This window comes from Heloderma suspectum, chromosome W, assembly GCF_057233095.1.
Source record: "Heloderma suspectum isolate Gila_16-S chromosome W, 16-S_ref, whole genome shotgun sequence".
Classification (NCBI taxonomy): domain Eukaryota; kingdom Metazoa; phylum Chordata; class Lepidosauria; order Squamata; family Helodermatidae; genus Heloderma; species Heloderma suspectum.
Genome location: NC_139475.1, coordinates 968274 through 992516, shown reverse-complemented (window position 1 = coordinate 992516; position 24243 = coordinate 968274). Strand labels below are relative to the sequence as shown.

General features: G+C 51.4%; 1 protein-coding gene across 2 annotated transcripts in view; it reads right to left on the bottom strand.

Moving 5' to 3' along the window:
- Nucleotides 1-24004, bottom strand: part of LOC146333904 (3-galactosyl-N-acetylglucosaminide 4-alpha-L-fucosyltransferase FUT3-like) — a 38874-nt gene extending 14870 nt beyond the window's left edge. The window contains exons 1-2 of one of the 2 annotated variants that reach the window (XM_084825076.1): nt 23911-24004; nt 761-806 (exon numbers count right to left, since the gene is read on the bottom strand). The gene's annotated coding sequence lies outside the window, so the exon portion shown is untranslated. Of the gene's footprint in view, nt 1-760; nt 807-8870; nt 8973-23910 lie in introns of those variants that run through there. The other variant, XM_084825077.1, reaches the window with a different exon arrangement.
- Nucleotides 24005-24243: the final 239 nt, after the last annotated feature.

Sequence of the window (24243 nt, the reverse complement as noted above, 5' to 3'; positions counted from 1 at the left end):
CCCTTCAGGCAAAGAGTATTTTGCTCTTAATAACGAGCCGCAAATGACCCTATTAAATGTTTAAATGTTTGAAAAGCTAATTTACCACAAAAAAGAGAGGGGGCCATAGAAGCAGAGATATTACAATGCTGAGCTACTTTTCAGCAGCTGATCAGTCCGTCCTCATGGATACAACCCTAAGTCACAACTGGAAAACCAAACAAACAGTAATCATTGCAACCGATCACCGTTTGGCGCTTTCCAGCAAGAACTGTGTGCTACCACTTTTAGGACGTGGTTTCCTATGCTAGCCAGATGGTGCTTCCCAGAAGTGATTTATTTTCCAATGATTCTGGAGTTCAGCCTGATTTTTACCCACACTTGCCCCCAAGCAGTTTTGAGCGGACAGGTTTTGTGCAAACCGGCCAACCTCACTATGACTGCTGCTTCTGGGACCTTCTCTTAAAGCTCCAGGCTGGGCTTGATTGATGGAAAACCTTTTCTGGCCACGTGCCCCCACGGCTAACCTTCAGGGGGACACATGCTGGCTCCCCATACGCAAAAGTGGGCAGGGCACAGCTAACACAGCCATCCACTTTTCTCTCCCCACAACACACACAAACAACCACACTTCGGAGACCTGCCCAAGGAATGCCCCAAACAAGCCTCCCTCATTTCAGTACCATTCTCAGGCTTACAAGCGCCTTCCCCAAAGAAGCAGGCACGCGGGAATAATTTAGTGACGTTAAAAACAGATGGACAAGCTGTCACATGCCCTTACCATTGGCAGTTTTTAGCTCAGATGTGGCTGAGCAGGACGTCTTCGCCTGGGGAGAGGGGAGAAAGGCAGCAGAGGTGAGGGGAGCACTTGCAGAATCTGCTGGTGAGAGCGGCCAGTTGAGATCTAACGCTTCCGGGGCTGCCGATCCCTGGCGAGGAACGCGGAAGCGTTGGGGAAGATTGCCAGCAGCAGCAGGGGGTGTGGAAAGCTAGAGGGCCCCGAGAGGAGGGGGTTGGTTGAGAAGAGGGGTGGGCCCTGGCGGGAGAGCTGGCAGGCCAGCCTGGAAGCCTGTAGGGCTGGATTTGGCCCGTGGGCTGAGGTTCCCCACTGCTGCTGTAGGCAGAGCAGTGGTGTAGTGCTGGCAGGTCGTGAGCTTTCCAGTACAAAGTTTATCTGTATGATAGCTTCCTCCCAAAAGGAGGCAGCCATTGGGTATTTCCAAAACATAAGAATAAGAGAAGCGTTAACTCATTACAGAATAGAATAGAATAGAATAGAATAGAATAGAATAGAAGGGTTGGAAGGGGCCTACAAGGCCATCGAGTCCAGCCCCCTGCTCAATGCAGGAATCCAAGTCAAAGCATCCCTGACAGGTGGCTGTCCAGCCTCGTCTTGAAGGCCTCCAGTGTGGGAGAGCCCACCGCCTCCCCAGGTAATTGGTTCCACTGTCGTATTGCTCTAACAGTCAGGAAGTTTTTCCTGATGTTCAGCCGGAATCTGGCTTCCTGTAGCTTGAGCCCATGATTCCGTGTCCTGTACGCTGGGAGGATCGAGAAGAGAGCCTGGCCTTCCTCTTGTGGCAACCACACTTGAAGAGTGCTATCCTGTCTCCCCTCAGTCTTTTCTTCTCAAGGCTAAACATGCCCAGTTCTTTCAGTCTCTCCTCACAGGGCTTTGTTTCCAGTCCCCTGATCATCTTTGTTGCCCTCCTCTGAACCCTCTCCAGTTTGTCTGCATCTTTCTTAAAGTGTGGTGCCCAGAACTGGACACAGTACTCCAGATGAGGCCTAACCAGTGCTGAGTAGAGGGGAACTAGCACTTCCCGGGATTTGGAAGCTATGCTTCTATGAATGCAGCCCAAAATAGCATTTGCCTTTTTTGCAGCCACATCACATTGTTCGCTCATTGTTGTGATCGACAACAATTCTGTCAGGGTGGACACTGAGCCCATAGAATCCCAGAGCAGTTCTGATTCGGAGGAAGAGCAGTCGCTCCTGGGAGAGGAGCGCGCCCCTTTTTCCCAGGGCCCGCAGCTGACAGAGATTCCTCCCACCAACATTCCTAGATTAGAAAGCAGTCCAGGGAGTGACCCAGCACCGATAGCAGAATGGTTGGATGCGCGGCGCAGGCGCAGAGAGCGGCGCCAAACGGAGAGTGCGGAAGGGAGGCGTAGCGCCCGGTTGGCGCTCAAAGAACGGTTGCGCCCAAAAGATCCAAGGGAAAAGGGGAGGGATTCTCCCTAGTCCTTATATTCAGGGGTTCTGCCAGTAATTGCCTTTCAAACGGGGACCAACTGTTCCAACTTAGGGCATAGGAATGCTGCTGCTCAGATCTAGTTGCTACCTGTAGAGTTAAGTTGTAAAAGAAGAATAAAGCTTTGAAAAGAATCCCTTTGTCTGCCTTTGGACTTGGCTACTGGACTAGACTGAGAGAGCCCTCCAAGGAGCCCTTGACAGCTTGGTCCCCGTTTGAAAGGCAATTGTTTTCAAGGTGCTTCCAGATGGATTCCTTTATCATGTGCTACAGAATTTTCATTATACCTCCAACAATTAGCCGAGCTAGACACACCTTTATTAAAGAGGTGTTGTGGCATCCAATAGACCCCAAACAAGAGTTTTTGCTGAAAAAGATGCAGCCTAAGATCCATAAAAACTTCAGATACAGACGCTAAAGCAGTGATCCATTGATTAGGCACAATGGGACAATCCAGTTCCCTGTTCCATCCCTGCTGTAGACCCTGTGTATCATATTTATTCACTGATAATAAGCATTTATAAACATGGATTGTGGGTCAGTGTACCTGGTCAGCTTCAATAAGTGTTTCCAATAGGTTTCCAATAGGTAAGTGTTTCCAAGGACCGAACCTAGATTCTAATCAATGTTGCAATTGCAGGTGCTGCAGGCAAATCAAAGTTATCTTGTGAAGCCGAAAATGGCAAAACTCATCATCAGGTTCTAGTCCCCACTTGGCCATGGAAGCTCGCTGGGTGACTTTGGGCCAGTCACAGACTCTCAGCCCAACCTACCTCACAGGGTTGTTGTTGTGAGGATACAACGGTGAGGAGGAGGATAATGTAAGCCGCCTTGAGTTCCTTGCGAGAGGGAGAAAGGCGGGGTATAAATGCAATAAATAAATAAATAAATAAATAAATAAAATCAACACTCAATAATTGATCCAAGGTAAACATTATCTGTCCAGGTCTGCCACAAAAACATTTTCTTTCCCATTTTTAAATCGGGATTTCCCCATAGAGTCAATCTGGCCTGGGAAAACGGATCAGACTTTAATTGTGGTAGATAGAGAGATAGAGAGATGCAGATGGGAATGTGAGATGCAGGATGCAGATAGACATATGATACATGAAAGAAAGAAAGAAAGAAAATGAACAAAAGAATGAAAGACAGGCAGACAGGCAGATATTCCATGGCATTTAGGAGCTTACATAGAGAAGCCAAAAATCCTGGGAATTTGACAGCACTCATGCAGGAGGGTCTTATATTCAAGCTTCACACAAGAGATATCCTGAACTCCAACCAACTTTATTTGGAGAGAGGGATGGGTCGGGGGCAGGGTGAGGGGGAAGATGCACAGACAAACGCATTGCAACAGGGCCTTGGCACATCCCATTTTAGCATACGCACAGCATCAGATCCGGGAACTACCAGGATGCCAACTCTGAAAGAAAAGTTTTCCTTGTGCCGCCTGTTCCGTGCCCCCCAAAGAGAAGGGAGTTGTCAGCATAGCATGATCCTGTTCTACTTCTTTGCAGGTTAATGGGAGCACAAGAAGATGTCAGAGTGTGAGAAAGCAGAAGTGGAACCTCCTCTTTTATTGCTCCCTAGTTACGCTCTTCGGCCAGAGGTGATATAGCGCTGGTTTTTTAAAAAACCTTCTACAATAAAACCTTTAGCAAGGGCTCAGCAAAAGCTGGGCTGGCCCGAGCCGAAGGAATTCTGAAGATGGGATGGGGCAGCAGCAGCAGCCTAATGTCAACGTTTGGCACAGAGCAAGTAGGGTGGCTGTGTGCCCCCTTTTACAAAGGACAGCCCTCTGTTTGAAGGGCCATCGTGTCCCATTCTGGCTGAAGACCCCTTAGAAGTGACAGCACCGCAGTTGTTAGCACCCAAATAACAAACTGAGCAGGCAGGGGCACAGCTCCACGCGTCACAGTCTTCTCTGCTATGGTGAGATGTCTTGCCTTTCTATTATAGCAATTCTTCCCAAATGTGCATCCATTTGTACTTTTCCATTTCCGGGCCCCATTCCAAGTGCTGGTATTAACATGCAAAGCCCTAAACGGCTTGGGGCCAGGTTACCTGGAGGATTGTCTCCTCCCACGTGCACCTGTCCGGACCCAAAGCACGTCTTCAGTGGTCCTTCTCCACGAGCCCCGCAAAAGGAAGTGAGGCAGGTGGCTCCCAAGAAGAGGGCCTTTTCTGCTGTGGCACCCCAGCGGTGGAACGAGTTCCCAGAGAGGCCCACCTGGCACCTATGTTGTGCTCTTTCCAGCACCAGGTGAAGACCATGTTATTTTCCCAAGCGTTTTAGTCCTTCAGATCCTGTTTTAAATCTGGTACTATATTTTAGATGTTTACACTGCTGCTAGCTTCTATTTAGGTTTTAATTTGATACTGTACTTTTACATCATCTTGAATGTTATGGCTTTAATTGTTGTGAGCTGCCCGGGGAGCTTCGGCTATCAGGTGGTATAGAAATCTAATAAATAAATGAATAAATCTGCGAATCCGTGTCCTCTTTCGTCTTCTCTTTTTGGTGATGCATTTCCTCTTCGGGCCATTCTCAACACTGTCTCCAGCTGAGTCTTTTTTTTTTTTAAGGTTGCTTTCCGTCCACCACCTTGCAGCCTTTTGGGGACTGAAGCTGGGACCTTTTGCATGCGGCGTACGTGTGCTAGCACTGAGGCAGGGCCAGCCCATCCGTGAGGCAGGGTGAGGTGCCTTCATCGGGCAGCCGAGCAGGAGGAGCAGCCGTTCCCCGAAACGTAACGTGAGATCCCAGTCCTCACGGTTCTGAATAAAGGGCTGGTTTAAACAGGAGCATAGAGAGCTGCCTTATACCAAGCCAGACCCTTGGTCCACGCAGTAGGGGCCTGCCCAGACTGACTGGCTGCCCTGCCTGGAGATGCCCTGGAACGAACCTGGGGCAAAGTAGGAGCAAACCAGGCAGCTATGGCGCTACTCCCTGAATGGCCATGCTGGGGCCTGACTTCCTCAGGAGCGGGCAGGAGACAGGCTGAAATGAGAAAAGGCCTTCCTAGCCATCACTGCAAACCGAGCCTCTAAGTGCAATGCAAAATCAAGGACCCCCACCCCACCCCGCAGTTAAAAACCTGATCTTGCAAGGGGAGCGTGACCCGTCCAGAACACACTGTGCGCCCAAGTCCGGGGGGGGGGGGTTCTCCACGACAGCAGAAGGAGAAGCAAAGGGAAGATTACCCGGATTTTTTCAAGGGAGTGGCTTTGGTGCACATTTGTCCACGCGGGGCTCCAGGAGCCAGTGGACCACTCCAGCATAAGTCACTTCACAGAACATACTTCCGGGTGGGGTTGGGGGGTTGGGGGTAAACGTCATCTGACTGGCAGGGGCCGCTCAACCAATAAGAGGGGCTCCCCCCGCCATCTAGGCTCTCCCCCGCTTTCTCTTTTGATAAAATCCTGGGAGGTTTCCTCCAGTGTCTTGACAAAAATCACTTTCCTTCTCTCCCCCCCCCCCGCCCCAATTAAGTACTTCCTTAAGCCAACAATCATCACAGGAACATAGTGTTCCCCCTGGCTTGAAGCTGCCAAATCTGTGAACAATCTTATCTCCCCCCATATTACTTACTTCCTTCAATAAACAATCATTATAGGAATGCAGTGTTCTCGCTGCCCTGCTGCAATCAGTCGAAGCTTTGACATTAAGGGTCTCTAAATGCCTTATTTCAAGTCATGGGAATCTAGTAACTTCGGGAGTGCGCATTTCAGGAACAAGCCTCATTGACAACAATGGGAGTTACTTCTGAGCAGACACACATATGTTTGTGCTGGGAACAACAGGGAGGGAAAACCAAGGCATGCAAAACCAGCCCCCTTTCTAATCTCATGCTGCGCAGGAGCGAAGGCGTGGATTAGTTACTTCTGAAAGAAATAAACCAAACAATGGAGAATCGCAGCTTTGAGAAAGTGCTTTACAGCCTTTAGGGAAGTAGTGCTTTGAAATGTGCTACTTCAATTGAGGGGGATCTCTGTAAATGCTGGTGTGCGCATTCAGGGGACAAGCCTCATTGAACACAATGCGAGTCACTTCTGAGTAGGCACTAATCGGTTTGGAAGCACAGGCACAGGAAACACCCCTTGGCTGGGGTCACGGTGAAAGGCACACCCCTGGGCAAGGCCAGCATACCCGAAGTCAATGCGGGGTCTGGGGCACACGACTATTCTGTAGAGAACCTGACTTAAGGAAAAGAATTGGAACAGTCTCAGGGAATCCGGTTTTTCTGCAATAAGCTCTGGGATGGCTGCAGGACGGTCATGATGTCATGTATTCATTTTTTATTTTATTTTATTTTTTCACTAACTTTTTTCCATTTATTTGTCCTGTAACACACACTTTCACACCAGTGGGGCTCTGCTTTTAAACTCTACTGAGTAGAGGAGCAGGCACAGGCCAGTCTAGAACAATCACAAAGCTAGACACAAAAAGGGAAAAGAGGCTATGGAAGGACACGACTCCCCAGTGGTGGTGACCTGCAAGGCGTGTGCCGTGTTTGTTTTCTTGCCTGAGAACAACATGGCCTACACCTGCAACAAGCGCAAGTTGATCACGCTGCTGGAAGAAAAAGTAAGTGGACTGGAGCGGCAACTGTCGACCCTCCGGGGAATGAGAGAACACGAAGAGTTCTTGGACAGAATGGGGGAACTACAGCAGCAAAGGGAAGACCAGAAGCTTGAAGAGCAACAGCAAGAGGAGGCAGAAGTGGGAAATGCTGAGGTGAAGAAAAATGGAGCAAGTCAGGGATGCTCTGACTTGGATTCCTGCATTGAGCAAGGGGTTGGACTCGATGGCCTTGTAGGCCCCTTCCAACCCTACTATTCTATGATTCTATGATCCCTAATGGTGTAGGTCTTCTCTCCTTTGTGTTTTCCTCGGTCCCCCCCCCCTTCTCGCTTCCCCTTCCTCAGTTCTTTGGGTCCACCTGCCCAAAGGATCCCAGACTTGTGTAGCCTGGACATGGGAGAGGATTATTTCAAATTGTCCAGCCCAGCTTGCATGAATGGGTTGGGCACTTAGTGCCGTTTCAACTGCAAAAACCCATATTTCTTCCTATCGGAGTCCTTTGACAATACTATAGAACAGCTTTTGCCAAAGTAGTCCTCTCCAGATTTGGCCAGTTTGCACAGTACGGCAGCTTATCCTGGGTTAAATAACGCATGATCAGCCTCAGTGTGTGCAGGGTGCATGCGACCGCCATTTTGAATATGTGACTTCCGATCAGGGCAATCGGGGGCTGCGGTGTGTTGTGGGTTAATTGAGGGTTAAACAATCCACACTTAACCCTCAACTAGTCATCGGGTTACGTGTGGGTCGTTTGACCCATGATGGCCAGATTCACATGACATGAGGCAAGCCCCGCTTGCCCCGATCGGAGATTGCATATTTGATCTGATCTTGGTGGGCAACGGTGCCTCCTGGCCATTTTGATGTCGGAGATTTGCCTGATCAGATGGACCCAGTGCCTGCCCATTGGCCTTGGTGGAAGAGACGTCCCAAGACTCTTTCTGCATGCTTTTGCAATCCCACCTCAGTTTCGCCTTAGCCACACAGGTGCACTAGCCAGGAGGGTGCAGGAAACCCACTGATCAAATTAGCATTGGACACACAATAAACAGAAGAAGGCTTAGCATGTGTAGTTAGGCTAGGACTGGCTATTTTTTGTTTAGAAAAATAGAGAATATACAGAATGTGCAGTATTTTAAGACATGCAAGGAAGTATCACTGAAAAAACCCATCAGTTCGAGGGGAAATTACAGGGTTTGAATGCTGCCCTGTGTGCGGGTCCCCCAGAAGGGGCACTTTAAACCCACCGTCTTCCGGAGCCTCCATAATTACAAGAGTCCGCCAGTAAGTGTAGGCAGCCTTGATTTGTAAGTTTTTGCCTCTCGTGAGAACTGAGAACAAGCCAGCATACAGGTTTACAGCTCAGGGTGAGGAATTACGCCTCCCCCCGCCCCGTTCCCGGCTTCAAATTACAAAAATGACCAAGGCTCTTCTTTTGCGGGACTGGCCTTTCGGGGGCGGGCAACCCTTCACAGTTTTCCTTCGCTGGTGGTTGTCCTTTCCTAGGGAAGCAGCTGTCCGGGCCAAGCAGTGGGCAGGGCTCTCCAGGTGCCTCGGAGAAAGCCTGGACATGCTAAGCCTGGACATGCCTGAGGACTTCCAGTGGCTGCCAACTGGGGATTTCCAGGTCTCCCAGCCGAGGAAGTCCTGGGTGGCGGCGGCACGTGAGGCCTCCTTCAGCACCTGTCTCAGCAAAGTGTGCCTGTCCACCCTCTCGTGAGCCCTTCCCACCAGCATGTCTCCTCTGACTCTTCCCTTCACCCTCTGCTTCCTGCTCCTTCCCAGAGCTTTGCAGCAGCATTGTGCTGAGGCCCAGAGGTTGCTGCTGAGGCTCCCCTCTCCCACAGCTGTGCTGTGCTGCCCTCTCCACTGGAGGCCCAGGCAGTACCCCCTTGACCCCCGTGGTCAGACCCAACTGCCTCCTGCCTCCTGTCTGGGTGTCTTCAGCAAGAGAACGAGGCTGACCTGGTCTGGTGAATCCTGGAGGGCTGTGACACGTACAAGTCTCCTCCATCAAAGCAGCACCTACAACTCCAGAAGAGTCACGCTTACCTGTAGCCAGAAAGCTTCCCTCTGGCACAGCAGAGAGCCGGACAAGCCTCTTTCCCTAAAATCTAAGCAACGTATTCAGCTTTTTGGATCTGATCATCTCCCCGGAACGTTTGGGAGCAAAATGGGTTGTTCCGGATATTGAGGAGGCATATCCGGTGCAGTCGTTCATTGTTCCGGGACTGTTTGCAATAGCCATTTTTATAGACAAAGATATGAATGGAGAATGTTTAATATTTCCTGAAGCCTATTTTGGCACAAAGCCAGATTTGGATTAAGAGAAAAGGGTGTGGTGGACTTCAGACCCAGCATCTGCATCCTTCTCTTGGCACTTCAGGTGTGTGTGCTGGGGGGGGGGGAGTACTGAAGAAAATCGCGCGTGAGGGAGCCAGCGTAGCAGTTGAGAGCACTGGACCGGGAATGGGGCGACCCAGGTCCAAGTCCCCACTCAGCCACGAAACGCACTGGGTGACTTTGGGCTAGTCCCTGGCTCTCGGCCTCACCTACTTGACAGGGCTGTTGTGAGCATAACAGGGAGAGGAGGTGGACCACGTGAGCCACCTTGGGCCCCTTGCAAGAGGGAAAAAGATGGGATACAAATGTGACAATAAAAATAAAAAATAGCCCTCTTCCATTGTTCGTCTCCTGCATCAGATTATATTTGCACCTGAGACTCTGTCCGCCTCTGGGCCCCACAGAAGTCTGTGAATCTGGCTTCTGGGTCATCTGAACGGTAGTGTTCTTCTGGCTTTCATCACATGGCTGGAAACAGCAATGCAAAATATGCCGGATATACACATTTTGTTTTAGCCCCTTCAGCCTGGGACAATCGTATCGTGCGTCTTATTGATCAGCCAGACCTCTCCTTCCCAAAATGACCATGGGTTTGAGCCAAAGGCACCAGCCCAACAGAGGTGCTGGGTAGGTATTATTTTCTGCTTGCACATACGGATGTATGAGAATTCCATTCAGTTCACAAATCATGCGAACATGTCCCATTTGCAACCCTGAACATGAGCGAGAAGGCAATTTTGGGGAAATTTTTGCAATTTCCCAAATTTGCGTTTGCAAGTTTGTGCAAGTGTGCACGTGCTCATGTGTGCATTTGTGCAAATCCCCCCTTCTCATTTTCACGCTTTAGCCTATGAGGACAATGCACATTTTTGGCTGGGGAAAATTGCATTTAAAATGTGTATTTTTTCAATTGGGAAAAATGGTACTCTTTGTAAAAATACAAATCTTAGCCCGATTGGAAAAGGCACATTTTTCCCAATTGGGGGAAAAAAAGATGCTCACATTCAGGAAAGCAAATGAAGCAAAACAAGCCTTGAGGAAGAATTCGGAGGCCCTCAGCAAACTCAGACATCACACGTTCACCCATCCCTCCGTTCAGAGCTAAAGTAGGGAAAGTTACACATGGATGGAGCTAGACAACCAAGAGATACCTCCACAGACATTGAAACCTGATGTTCCTCCCTCTACTCTCCAAATTTTCCACCATATCTGGCTGTAATAAACCTATTGCAATTCCTGCCTCTTTCCCCTCTCCTTTTTCAGTCACCATAATATTATTTACACAGAGAATTCTACAAACATACATAACACAGCATACGATACTATAGCAAGTTCAATTCAAGGTGGGTATTCGCTGATTATGTGCTTTGATACATTCAACAACTCATTGTTTCTCAGTGCACAAATTGCCCTTTCGATCACTTCCTTGGGTTCTTAAAAAAAGACATGGAATCATAGAGCTGGAAGAGTCCTCAGAGATCATCTAGTTCACCCCCTGCTCAATGCAGGATAAAGCTACAGCATTCCTGCCAGATGACTGTCTGCCCTCTGCTAGTTTGGCTGTGTTTGCCTACTCTTAAATACTCTCACCTTTGTACTTGACATAAAACATTCTTGCTGCTTTTATCATGAAGCTTAGCAATATTCAAAGCCTGTTTGTTTCCTAAAATTGGTATATATTACTATTAAAGGGCCAGGTAGGAAAACTGGTGCCTGCTAGATGTTTTGAACTACGAAACCTATCAGCCCCAACCTGAATGACAGGTTGGGGCTGATGGGATGTGTAGTTTGTGGGTTTATGGGAGTCTATGTATTTGTTACCTTGATATCCTGCCTTTTCCCCTCTAGCAAGGAGTTCACATGGTTCCTCCTCTCCATCTTATCCTTACAACAACCCTGTGCGGTAGGTCTGATCTGGTCTGATCCAGCATGGCTCTTCTTATGTTCTAATGACTGGTCCAAAGTCGCCCAGTGAGCTTCATGGATGAGGGAGGACTAGAACCCTGATTTCCAGAGTCCCAGTCCAACACTCTAACCACTACACTCTAACCACTACACTACACTGGCTTTCCTGGGGCTGTATTCCAAAACATCTGAAGGATTCCAAAGATATCTCGAATCCAGGAATCCTTCTAACTGCTGTCCTTCCGTTCAAGAAAAAGATTTTAGCATGTGGACATGTCCACTACTGTAGATGGTGACAGTTTATTTGTGTGGCTTCTTAAACGAAAGTTATAGGGCAGGCAATTAAACTGCGCTTGCCAAGGGGGTGTCTTTGCAAGTGAATGGGAGCTTTGCAAAACAGTCAGAAGCGCTTTGGCTTTGACAGCAAGAGCAATAAGCTTTGCACAACCCGAGTTGCAGGGTTCCCTGTCACAAGGCTGCTGTTACTTTGCACAACCCGAGTTGCAGGGTTCCCTGTCACAAGGCTGCTGTTACTTTGCACAACCCGAGTTGCAGGGTTCCCTGTCACAAGGCTGCTGTTACTTTGTTTAACCCCTCCCCCCAAACCCCGTTCAGATAAAAGGCCATGATTCGCAGGAGAGTGGGTGGAAGCACCATGGGAGTTGTGTAAAGCCAGTAACAGCTTCTGGTGCCTCTCTGGTGAACATTAAACAGGGCGTACGTGTGGGAAAGGTCTGTTGGATTCTGTCCAAATTCTCCCCATGTGAAGCGTCCTTTGAAAGATTTAGGGGTTTGAGCCGCTAAAGCCATTTAGCAGCTCAGGTTCTAGCATAAGATAACAACGGCTTTGGACTGGGAATTATGAGAAATTTGTTTCAATTTGTGCCTGATCAGGATTTACTCATTTTGCACCTTCTGGACCTAACAGGGACTTGGATGCATTTCCAAGCTTGCAGTGCGATTTGCTGACCCCACAAAATGCGTTCAACAGCAAAAACAAATGTGTCTTAATCCATAGGAGAAGAATGTGCCTATTTCAAAAATGCACACAATTGATGTGTAGATTTAGGGAAATATGCATGGATTTTCATGAGGAAAGAAAAACACAACGCTCTCAATCTGACATGGACTCCAGTCAGAATGCATTTCGAGGTAGAATTCAGAGTACTATGGAGAGCTCGAATTTTGCTGATTCACACGTCCCTGCTTCAGACATCTGTGCCAGTTGATCCTCACATATTTACTTTTAAGAGAAGAGTAGGTGCCAACATTTTTAAAACCCTCCTTCTCTGGTCTTTGTTTTCATTACAGGTCAAGGGAATGGGGACTGGAGGCATTGCTAGGACAGGACCTATAGAGCTCCGGCCCTGAATCTATCTCCCAGGGCTCCAAGTTCCATTGATGCCAATGGAAGTCCCCCCCGCACACACAGCTTAATTGCCATGGATAATTTGGGGGATACGTGGCTCAACCACACTACAAGCGAGAAGGATCTTGGAATTGTTGTCGATCACAAGCTGAATATGAGCCAACAATGTGATGTGCCTGCAAAAAAGGCAAATGCTATTTTGGGCTGCATTCACAGAAGCATCGCTTCCAAATCCCGGGAAGTACTAGTTCCCCTCTACTCAGCACTGGTTAGGCCTCATCTGGAGTACTGTGTCCAGTTCTGGGCACCACACTTTAAGAAGGATGCAGACAAGCTGGAGAGGGTTCAGAGGAGGGCAACAAAGATGATCAGGGGACTGGAAACAAAGCCCTATGAGAGAGACTGAAAGAACTGGGCATGTTTAGCCTTGAGAAGAGAAGACTGAGGGGAGATAGGATAGCGCTCTTCAAGTCCTTGAAAGGTTGTCACAGAAAGGAAGGCCAGGATCTCTTCTCTGTCATCCCAGAGTGCAGGACACAGAATAATGGGCTCAAGTTACAGGAAGCCAGATTCCGGCTGAACATCAGGAAAAACTTCCTGAGTGTCAGAGCAATACGCCAATGGAACCAATTAGCCAGGGAGGCGGTGGGCTCTCCCACACTGGAGGCCTTCAAGACGAGGCTGGACAGCCCTCTGTCAGGGCTGCTCTGACTTGGATTCCTGCATTGAGCAGGGGTTGGACTCGATGGCCTTGTAGGCCCCTTCCAACCCTACTATTCTATGATTCTATGGAGGGGGTGCAGTTTTCAAGGGGGACTGCAGCTGAGGAGGGAAGGGTCAACTCCCCCCTTCCCACATGCTGCAACACCCCCTTCCCCCGCACAAAACAAAATGCCTCCCTGCATGACAGTTAAGCTTAGAGAAAACTGTTCCCATTGGTTTGGGACGATCTGGGACAGGGCGCAAATTAATTGCAGAATTTGTTTTATTTGAGATGATTTGGATGAGAAATGAATGGACCGGCTTTGCCTTCTGTGAAATTTAAATCAATCCTACATTTGCATAAAAGGTAAAGGTGTCCCCAACCAGTCGTGCCCGACTCTAGGGTGCGGCGCTCATCCCCGTTTCTAAGCCGAAGAGCCAGTGCTGTCCGAAGACGCTTCCGTGGTCATGTGGCCGGCATGACTGAACACCGAGGCGCACGGAACGCTGTTACCTTTCCCGCCGAGGCGGTGCCTATTTATCTACTTGCAATTTCTTGCTTTCGAACTGCTTGGTTGCAAATTGTATACAGATTTGTGCCGTACGGGCTTGGGTCCCAAATCTTTCATGTGCCTAGCAACAGCCCTGGTGGGAACAGAGGATGCGGTATTCATTTGGGGGCAGGTGCCTCTCTGGTCTGGAACTGCAACATTTTGAAATTGCACAAGCCTAAGAAGCAAGATGCTTTTCAAAGGACCAGAATTATGGATTGCTTCCAGTTCTTGGCCTGGACGCTGCCCCTGTCTTTAACTGGGGGGTTCCCAGACTGAGAATAGGTGAAGAATCGGAGAACTGAGAGTGAGACAGCATCAATTTCAATGTTTTCCGTTCTAAACCTCAGACCAGAAATGGGGCAGCGGGGGGGGGGGTGGATTTTAAAAGTGCCTTTATAAAATAATGGTTAAAAAGGTATGATTTTTCCTGAACACAATTGAGGGTTCTTTATGGTTCGTTAGACAGATTTCTCTCCCATGTCTTCTCAAGGGTACTGAGTGAGTGACTAGAATTCGGGGGGGGGGGATAGATTAACATATAATGCCCAACATATACAAGGTTACAGTGACCCCGTAGGGGCTGAACGTCCCCCCCAAGGCCAACACCGGTTTCAGGAAAGGGATTTCCCCAATCCCACAGCTCACATTGCACAGGACACATGCCTTCTGCCCCAGTATCCCACCTTGGATGTGGTGTGCATTGCACGGTGCCGCACGGCTCATGTTTGTCCCTTTGCACATCACCGCCTCCATTTTCTTGCAGGCCATTCCATCTATGGCAACTGTGGATGGGTCAGAGAGCAAGAGCCCCCCCGCTTCCACAGAAGGACATGGGCCTGGCCCTCAGTCTCACGGCATGCAAAATCGAGTCGCCCTGTCTCTGGTCCGGCATGCAGGGGGAAGGAGGAGCTGAGCGTTTGTGTTCACAGGGGCCTCCAATCCGGCAGGTTCACTGGTCTGCTGAGTGGTCAAGCTGCGGACAGCTGCACTTGGGAAAGCCCTGGCCCTTCGTGGAACTGCCCAGCCAGCATTCACACTGCTGCCAGCAGCACGTCGTGCCTGGAGTCGTCCTGGAGTCTACCTGGATCCCTCCTCCAAAGTTGCTTTCTCTTTCTGCTCCCAAGTTCGTTTTCTGTGGTGGGAAAGGCACCGAAGAGCCGAACGTCCAGAAGCACAGACCCCGGATGGGCGTCTCACAGGCAGCTGCCCTTGGTTATGATGACACTCTCAGGGCTTAGCCACATCTGGTCAGAGTCCCTGTATGGACCAGGACAAGAGAACCGGGATACGGCACTGTTGTTGGTCCAGAAACACTGACAGCCGCTAGACACCAACTGGCAGGGGCAGGACTTGGGGAGGGAATTGGATGGGGCCACAGGCTGGGCAGGGAAACTCTGTGGGACTGATCAGGAGCACACAGGCACTAGGTAATTTTCCTATGCGATGATTCCCAAATATATCTTTCACCGCCCTCCCCCCCGTGTTTTAAATATGTCGGCAACAGTCTTCCATAAATAAAAGCAGGACACAACAACCCATGGACTGGAACCTTCTGCAGTGAGGGATGGTGGTGGCCGCGGTCTCAAGCCGTGCTCCTTTCTGTGAGCATCAAGGTGTGAGCCTTATCGCCTAGGAAATGCAGCGGGGGCCGAGTCAATGCAGAGCTCTATCTATCATCAAGAGGCCAGTTTCAAGGAGCCGAATTCTCTGCGTGATGGGTCCTCCCTTCCCCCAGCTGGCCGCAATGCAAACCACTCCGCCAGTCCCGTGGCAACCTAGTGGGGCCTGGCAGCGAGTGAGTTCCGGTATTGGGCACACTGCGTGGGCCAATAGGCGCTGCACCTCTGGAATAAGCAGCTTTGGAAGGGGAAAGGTACTGTTGGAAGGTGTGTGGCTTTTAGGAAAGAGGGGTGCATGGCACAGAACATCCTCTTCGCAGCTTCCCCAGGGAGTTTCAGGGTTTTAGCATGCGTAGCTCATGTGGGCATACTGCCGGATTTGAAATCTGAAAGGAACTCCTCCCGCCCAGTCCCCGGGTCAAACTGGCAGTACCCTCCGAGGTGGATTTGTTTGGTTCTCCCCTGGAGCATGTAGCTGAGCTCACTTGCTCGAGTCCCTCTTTGCTTTGCAGGGTGCCTGCTCTTTGCCCTGTCTTGTGGGCGGCTGCTCCTCCGTTTGGGCCATGGTGTGGGGCATGGAGGGTCGGGGGAGGCTTTGCACTGGACGGTTTCGTCCTCTCGTTCTTTGGGCAGCTTGGCAGGCCCTTGGAGGGCGACCTGCCCTCCCTCTCCCCTTCCTTGGGCCACATGACCTGACTTCCCAGTCTCTTCCCCCTCCCCAGTGACACCATGACTGAGCGCTGGTCGCTCAGCAATGAGTGGGGCATGGATGAGCAAAGCAAACACACAGCAAGGACCGGTAGCTTTCCAGGGAAGCGGCTCTGATGAACGGGCCCAGTGGTGAGGGAAGCGTGCAGCTTGGCCTCCCTGCCTGGCAGGGGAAAAGGGCTTGGATCAGAAGAGGCATTTCCCACTTCCAGCTGCCCCCGGGTGGCCCCTGGGGCTGACCCACCCAAAGAGGCATGGGCAGCACCACAAGGTCCTCCCTGAGCCATTTCCATCCCCCGCTGCCAAGGCACGTGTGGAGCTGTGGGGGGGATTTCCTGGGAAAAGGGCCGAGGCACTCAGTCCACGAAGGGCCAACGTGTGCAGGGCTTGGCCTCCAAGCCCCTTCCACTGATCCCTGCCCCCTGGAACAAGCCATGACGAAGCATAGGGAGAGGTTGCTATTATTTATTTTATTGCACTGATTATTATTTTGTAATGAGCAGGCAGAAAGTCATGCAATACAGAGTGGGGGACAGGGGGGCTAACACAGAGGAAAGAAAATCCAGCCAGCCTGCAAAGGGGAAGATCCTGGTTGGGGGCGCATGGAGGGAGCATGCGCATGGAGAAGCATCTCCACTCCGTGTGAACCGCGACCGGTGCCTCACGTCGCCTCTCCTCCTATGTAAAGCTCATGTGCCTTCCCAGAGAACTTTGGCCATTGGACGGTATAGAAATGTAATAAATGAAATCAGTCAATAAAACAACCCTGCAAGGTGAGCCATTGCCTGCAGCTCCTCCTTAGCAGTGGGGACCTGGGGGCTGGAAAGTGCTGCTTGTTCTCCCAAGTGAGCTCTGAATCCTTCTCCTGAATCCTTCTCGGCTGGCTCCTGCACCTTGGAGCTGTGTCACAGGGGAGCAGCTGGGGTGGGGTTTCTCTGCATGGCCGGCAAGCTTAGGCATTGGCTAAAGCTCCCAGTCACCCCAGGGAGCGCAGTGCAAGCTGCAGCAGCCATAGAGATTCACTGGGATCAGCCGGGTTGGAGGTGGGGGGGGCAAAAATGACTGCCCTGGGGCGCAGCCTTCCAAGCAGTGGTGGCTGCAGGCGCCCCAATGCCATCTCAGCCTTGCAAATCGCTCCCCATCCTCTTGCAGCACTCCCCCGCCCCCACACAGCAAGGAGTCCTGTAAGGCCCTGGCACTAATGGCTTTGTGGGGAAACCCACACTTCTCTTCTCCAGCCTGCCCCATGGCCGTTCCCGGCACTAAAACCCCTTCTCCATCCCTGACATGCTAAGAACAACCCACCCCCCAAAACCACTCGCTAATCCTGATAAAAATATATTTCGAGAAAAGAAATCTATCTGTGACTTGTGAAGAACTGCTTTTTAGGGCTTTGTGGGAGCCCTTGAAGTGTCAGGTGTGGACTGCAGGAGCTCCGCACACCCAAACTGGCCTGTGTGGATCTGCCCTAGCTGCTTGTGGCCAGGGGGCCACGCCCGAAGTCGCCCTCCAGCCCAATCGCAGAGATAGCAAGGTGGCCCTTGTAGCTGCAGCTTTGCCACATGACGCCGTCTCTGTGTGCCTGCACCCTGCCTCCAGGAGCAAAGGGAAGAGGACTCGATTTGCTGCTGGCGGCCAGTCAGCTCAGGACATGCCTCCTGGGATGGGGACGAAGAAGCGCAGCGCAATGGTTTCCGCAGGGCCTCCTCTCATGACTCCGGGCGGCTCCTCCCCACCTCCCAACGGGATTGGCCACGGCTTGTTCATTTGGCGTCTGCAAGCTGCCTTTGAGCACAGAATCTTTTGCAGGGGAGTGGCACACAAGCTCAAGCCGAATCTCGCCAAGCCGACTGAGCCCCCGTTTCTGCTGCTGGAGGAAGGGCACCGGCAGAGTACCCTGAACGCTTGCCACCTCTCTTTTCAGTGGCTTCCCTGCCGGACTTGTGAATATCAGGTCGCAGCTGGCATGCCCACGAAAGCGGAAAGACCAGTGCAAACTGTGCAGCAACGTGGGATGATTCTGCAACTGACCTTGACCCCAAATCGGAGCACAGAACAAACTTTACGCCCCGCAGGCACCCGCCTGGGCCTTCTCCTCCAAAGCTACTGGCTTTTTATTTGTGGCTCTCCAGCTGGTGCCTCTTTGGCCTTGCTCACAAGGAGGCACCTCTCAGGTTCAAAACATGTGGTGGTGCAGTGAGGGAATTTCCAACCCTGGAGGAATGGTCTTCTTGCAGTCCCCTTCAGATGGCCATGGGAACAACTTCAGTTGGGAAGCAGATGGTTAACATTTCTCTCCCCGTGCCTCCAGCCATCATTCCATACTTTAAAACTGCTTCTACATTCCTGATACATGAGAACGACAACAAAACTGCTCGCCAACCTTCATGTGAAATAATAATAATACTCCAGGGCATGTGCAGATTTGCTCACTTAAATCCAGTGGTGTCCTGGTCAGTTTGGAAGTGCTGGTGCAAATCATGACAATTCCCACAGTCACCCTGCAAAGAGAGTCCCCAAATCCAGGCAGATCCATATTAAAAACAAACCAGTTCTAGGCGTTTCCATTTCCACCAGGAGAAGGTCTTTTGTCAAGCGAATGGGACTTAATTTCCCATTCAAGGCCACCCAAAAATAGTTTGCATGACAACAGGAAACAATCTATCGGTCCTTGGAAAATCCATTGCCTCCCAGCTACTGTGAGGATTGCAGCTGAGCTCCAAGGGAACAGGGAAGGGGGGGGCAGATGACATCAGCATCTCTGCTAATACAAAAGTCCCTGTGTTGCGTCCCTGGGAGTCCTGAGGCCGCTATACCACTGCTGAAATCCCAGGACCACGATGAAGACATCTGCTTCTGCACTTGCCACTCTCTGCATGGTCATTTTGGGGCCCAGATAGTTTTCTCATCCATCCTTCCAGTAGTTAGAAGAGGGATAGAAAGGGAAAGGAAAATACTCCGGGTGAATGACTGGCTACGAAGGTGGTGCCGACGAGAGAGATTTGGATTCTGGGACCACGGGCTATACTTCCTGGAAAATGGGCTGTTGGCTAGGGACGGGTTGCACCTCACAAAGGATGGGAAGAATGTGTGTGGCCACAGCATGAAGAACTTCATCAGAAGGGCTTTAAACTGAATCCTACGGGGAAGGGAGAGGTAAAGTTGGGGGTAACAATGGACGTCGGCGCACGCACTGCAATGGAGAGAACAGCTCTGATCGCGCCCAATAATAGTCTTCAGACACATGTAGGAAGAAAGCCAGACTATGAAGCACATGGTCTTCGATGTCTATATACGAATGCCCAGAGTATGGGAAACAAACAGGATGAACTTGAACTCTTAATACAGCAGGGAAATTATGACCTGATAGGTATAACTGAGACTTGGTGGGATGACTCTCATGACTGGAATACAGCAATTGAAGGATATAACTTGTTCAAAAAGAACAGGAGGAACAGAAAGGGAGGTGGGGTTGCACTGTATGTGAAAGATACATATCTCTGCACAGAAATACAGGAGGATGAGCTTGGTAGCCCCATCGAGAGCATCTGGATCAAAATAAATGGAGCAAAGAATAAAAGGAACCTGGTGGTCGGAGTCTACTACTGGCCACCCAACCAAGGAGAAGATGAGGATGAAACTTTTGAAAAGCAAATAGCCAATGTTTCAAGGAAGCATGATGTAGTAGTAATGGGGGACTTCAATTTCCCTGATATTTGTTGGGAGACAAATTCTGCCAAACATGGCCCCTCCAGGAAATTCCTGATTTGTGTGGCGGATAACTTCCTCCTACAGAAAGGAGAGGAAGGAACTAGAGGATCGGCTATCCTTGACTTGATCCTAACCAACAGAGATGACTTAGTGGGTAAAGTAGCAGTTACAGGAACTCTGGGGGAAAGTGACCATGTTGTACTTGAGTTCTTGGTTCTATGGGAAGCAAAAGCTGAGTGTAGCCAGACGCATACCCTGGTTTTTAGGAAATCTGATTTTAATAAACTCAGAACAATGATCAGTAAGGTCCCATGGCAAGCGATGCTAGCAAGAAAAGGAGTCCAAGATGGGTGGGAGCTTTTAAAAAAGGAAATTCTCAAGGCACAATTACAAACAATTCCAACAAGAAGAAAAGACAACAGAAGAAGCCAGTGTGGCTTCACAACAAGCTCAGAGACGACCTAAAAACAAAAAAAGCACACATATAGGAAGTGGAAGGAAGGCCAAGCAACAAAGGAAGAGTACAGGCAGGTAGCACAGAATTGCAGGGATGGTGTCAGGAAGGCTAAAGCTGAGAACGAGCTGAGGTTAGCGAGGGATGTTAAAAACAAAAAAAAGGCTTTCTTCAGCTATGTGCATAGTAAAGGACAGAGGAAAGAAATGGTGGTTCAGCTATTAAATAAGGATGGCAAAACAATAACAAATGACAAAGAAAAGGCGGAGGTGCTCAATTCCTACTTTGGCTCAGTCTTCTCCCAAAAGAGGGTCTATGAGCCCCCTGGCAAAGGCAAAGTACAGGCTGAAGGAGCAGGATTGCAGCTTGAGATTGATAGGCATATGGTCAGGAACACCTAATTACTCTGAATGAGTTCAAATCTCCAGGGCCAGATGAACTGCATCCTAGAGTCATAAAGGAACTGACAGCAGAACTCTCAGAGCCACTGTCTATTCTCTTTAAGAAATCATGGAGGACGGGGGAAGTGCCAGATGACTGGAGGAGGGCTAACGTTGTCCCTACCTTCAAAAAGGGTAAAAAGGAGGAACCTGGGAACTACAGACCAGTCAGTCTGACATCAATCCCTGGGAAAATTCTGGAGCAGATGATAAAGGAATCCATCTGGAAGCACCTTGACAACAATGCCGTGATTACTCGAAGCCAACATGGATTTGTCAAAAACGAGTCCTGCCAGACGAATCTGATCTCATTTTTTGATCAGGTCACCTCCCTTGTGGACTGTGGGAATGCTGTAGACATCATATACCTCGACTTCAGCAAAGCTTTCGACAAAGCACCCCATGATATCCTGATGAGCAAACGAGCTCAAAGTGGGCTGGATGAAACAACGATCCGGTGGATCCACAGTTGGCTACAGAATCGGACTCAAAGAGTGCTGATCAATGGGACCTTCTCAAATTGGGGAGAGGTAACGAGCGGGCTACCGCAGGGCTCAGTCCTGGGCCCAGTGCTCTTCAACATTTTTATTAATGACTTGGATGAACAGGGAATGCTGATCAAATTTGCAGATGACACAAAATTGGGTGGGATACAGAAACAAAATGCAAAGTGATCTTGATAGACTGGAGCGTTGGGCAGAAAACAACAGAATGACATTTAATAGGGATAAATGCCAAGTTCTGCACCTAGGACAAAGAAACCAAAGGCACAGTTACAAGATGGGGGATACGTGGCTCAACCACACTACAAGCAAGAAGGATCTTGGAATTGTTGTCGATCACAAGCTGAATATGAGCCAACAATGGGATGTGTTTGCAAAAAAGGCCAATGCTCTTTTGGGCTGCATTCATAGAAGCATCGCTTCCAAATCCCGGGAAGTACTAGTTCCCCTCTACTCAGCACTGGTTAGGCCTCATCTGGAGTACTGTGTCCAGTTCTGGGCACCACACTTTAAGAAGGATGCAGACAAGCTGGAGAGGGTTCAGAGGAGGGCAACAAAGATGATCAGGGGACTGGAAACAAAGCCCTGTGAGGAGAGACTGAAAGAACTGGGCATGTTTAGCCTTGAGAAGAGAAGACTGAGGGGAGATAGGATAGCGCTCTTCAAGTACTTGAAAGGTTGTCACAGAGAGGAAGGCCAGGATCTCTTCTCGATCATCCCAGAGTGCAGGACATGGAATCATGGGCTCAAGTGACAGGAAGCCAGATTCCGGCTGAACATCAGGAAAAACCTCCTGACTGTTAGAACAATATGACAATAGAACCAATTACCTGGGGAGGTGGTGGGCTCTCCCACACTGGAGGCCTTCAGGACGAGGCTGGACAGCCATTTGTCAGGGATGCTCCGACTTGGATTCCTGCACTGAGCAGGGGGTTGGACTTGATGGCCTTGTAGGCCCCTTCCAACCCTACCGTTCCATGATTCCATGATCTACAACATGGATGGTGGAGCCCTGCAGGGCATCTGGGAACTTTGGCATAGGGGGTGTCCCCTTGCACACACATCCCCGCCCCCGACACACTGTGTTTTGGGTGTTTGGATAGAAGTTGGCCCATGTATTTTATTGCTACATTCATACCCTGCCTTTTCCCCTCGCAGGGAGCCCATGGGGTCTCACCTGGTCCTCTTCCTCTCCATTCTATCCTCGCAAGCCCCCTGTGAGGTAAGTTAGATGGAGGGTCAAGGCCAGGCCCAAAGTCACTGAGGGAGCTTCACGGCTGAGTGGGGAGTTGAACCTGGGCCTCTGGAATCCCGGCACATTGCTCAAAAAGCTGCACTGCTCTGGGTCACACCACATCCCTCTCTCATCATTTCTGACCCCTCCGGCAACCTGATCATGAAATGCTGCTTTATTCTGAAATAAATTTAACGAAGACAGGAAGAAACGAAGCAGCAGCAGCAATAATCTAGGACCGCTGAAGAAACCCGGGAATTCACTCATGGTTCTGAGTCTGTAGCGGATATGCGTATGGGACCTCTCCAGTGAAACGGCCTAAGCCAGACCGCAGAACGTAAGGGACGGGTGAACATACGTTAAGGGACGGGTGAACACGCGTTAAGGGACGGGTGAACACGCGTTAAGGGACGGGTGAACACGCGTTAAGGGACGGGTGAACACGCGTTAAGGGACGGGTGAACACGCGTTAAGGGACGGGTGAACACGCGTTAAGGGACGGGTGAACACGCGTTAAGGGACGGGTGAACATGCGTTAAGGGCCGGGTGAACATACGTTAAGGGCCGGGTGAACACGCGTTAAGGGCCGGGTGAACACGCGTTAAGGGACGGGTGAACACGCGTTAAGGGACGGGTGAACACGCGTTAAGGGACGGGTGAACACGCGTTAAGGGACGGGTGAACATACGTTTATACAGTAAACATACAGAACGTACAGAAGTTACAGAAGATACTCACAGAACATACAGAACTGTGAACACACAGAACGTCAGGGGCGGGTGAACATACGTTTATACAGTAGCGGGGGGCGGTGGGGCGAGGCTCTTACGCTCGTCCTGAGTGCGTGAGCCAGGCAGAGACGGGCCCCGGGGCTTGGCTGGCGTCTGATCCGAAGCTGACCTGCGTAGGGAGCAGCGGAGGGCGCGGGGCCGGCGCGGCGCGGCCCCCGGTCGGCCCCCGCCCGGCGGGAGCGCCCGCCGGTCGCCCCCGCAGCGCCGCCGCCGCCCCGCCCGCGCGGCTCGCGTCCCCGCCCCGTCGCGGCGCTCCGCCAGGCCCCTTTCGCCCGGCCGGCCGCGGTGCCGCCCGGCCTCGGGCGAGAGCGGCGGCGGGACGCAGCCAGCACCCCAGGGGGCCAGCAGGAGCTCCAGCCGGAGCCGCTGGTGGCGGCTGCTGCGCGCGTGGCTCCAGGAGCTCTCCGCGCCCCTCCCGGGGATGCGGCGCCGGGCGCGCAGAGGCCGGAGGCGGGGACCCCTCGGCCTGGCGCCGTGCGGGAGGGAGGGAGGGAGGGAGCCGGGGACGGCGCCGGACCCCGCCGTGCGAGAAGCCCCCGGACCCGGCCCGGGCGCCTGAGCGTGAGCGCCGCCAAGCAGAGCGCACGACGCGGCGGGGAGCGAAGCGCACGGCGGCCCCAGGCCGCGCAGGACAGCGGCTTGCTTCGCGGGGCGGGATCCCTCGGGCGGCACCCAGCCCTGGGCTCCGGGGCACTGAGCGCTCGGGGGAGCTTGCGCCCGGGGTCCCCAGAGGGGGGCGAGGAGGCGGCAGAAACTCACCGGCGCCGTTGACTCGCCGCCGGCCTCGCGCGCCGCGTCTGAAAGCGGAGAGGGGCTTTTACGCGCTCGCCGGTTCCGGAAAGCTGTTATTGATGGCCGCACTGAGGAGCGCTCGGGCCTGGAGAGAGGCAGCGTCGCGGTCGAGGGCCGGAGAGCGCAGACGCCTGTGATTCATAGCGGGGCGCGCGCGCGCGGGGCGGCGGCGGCGGCGGGGGATTACCGGACCATTTGGCGGGGCTGTTTTCGAGGGTTGCCGAGGCTCGCTCGGCCCCGGGGTGAACCTGGCGTGGAGACTCCCTGGGGTGTTCTGAACCCAGTACTCTGACAAGCTGG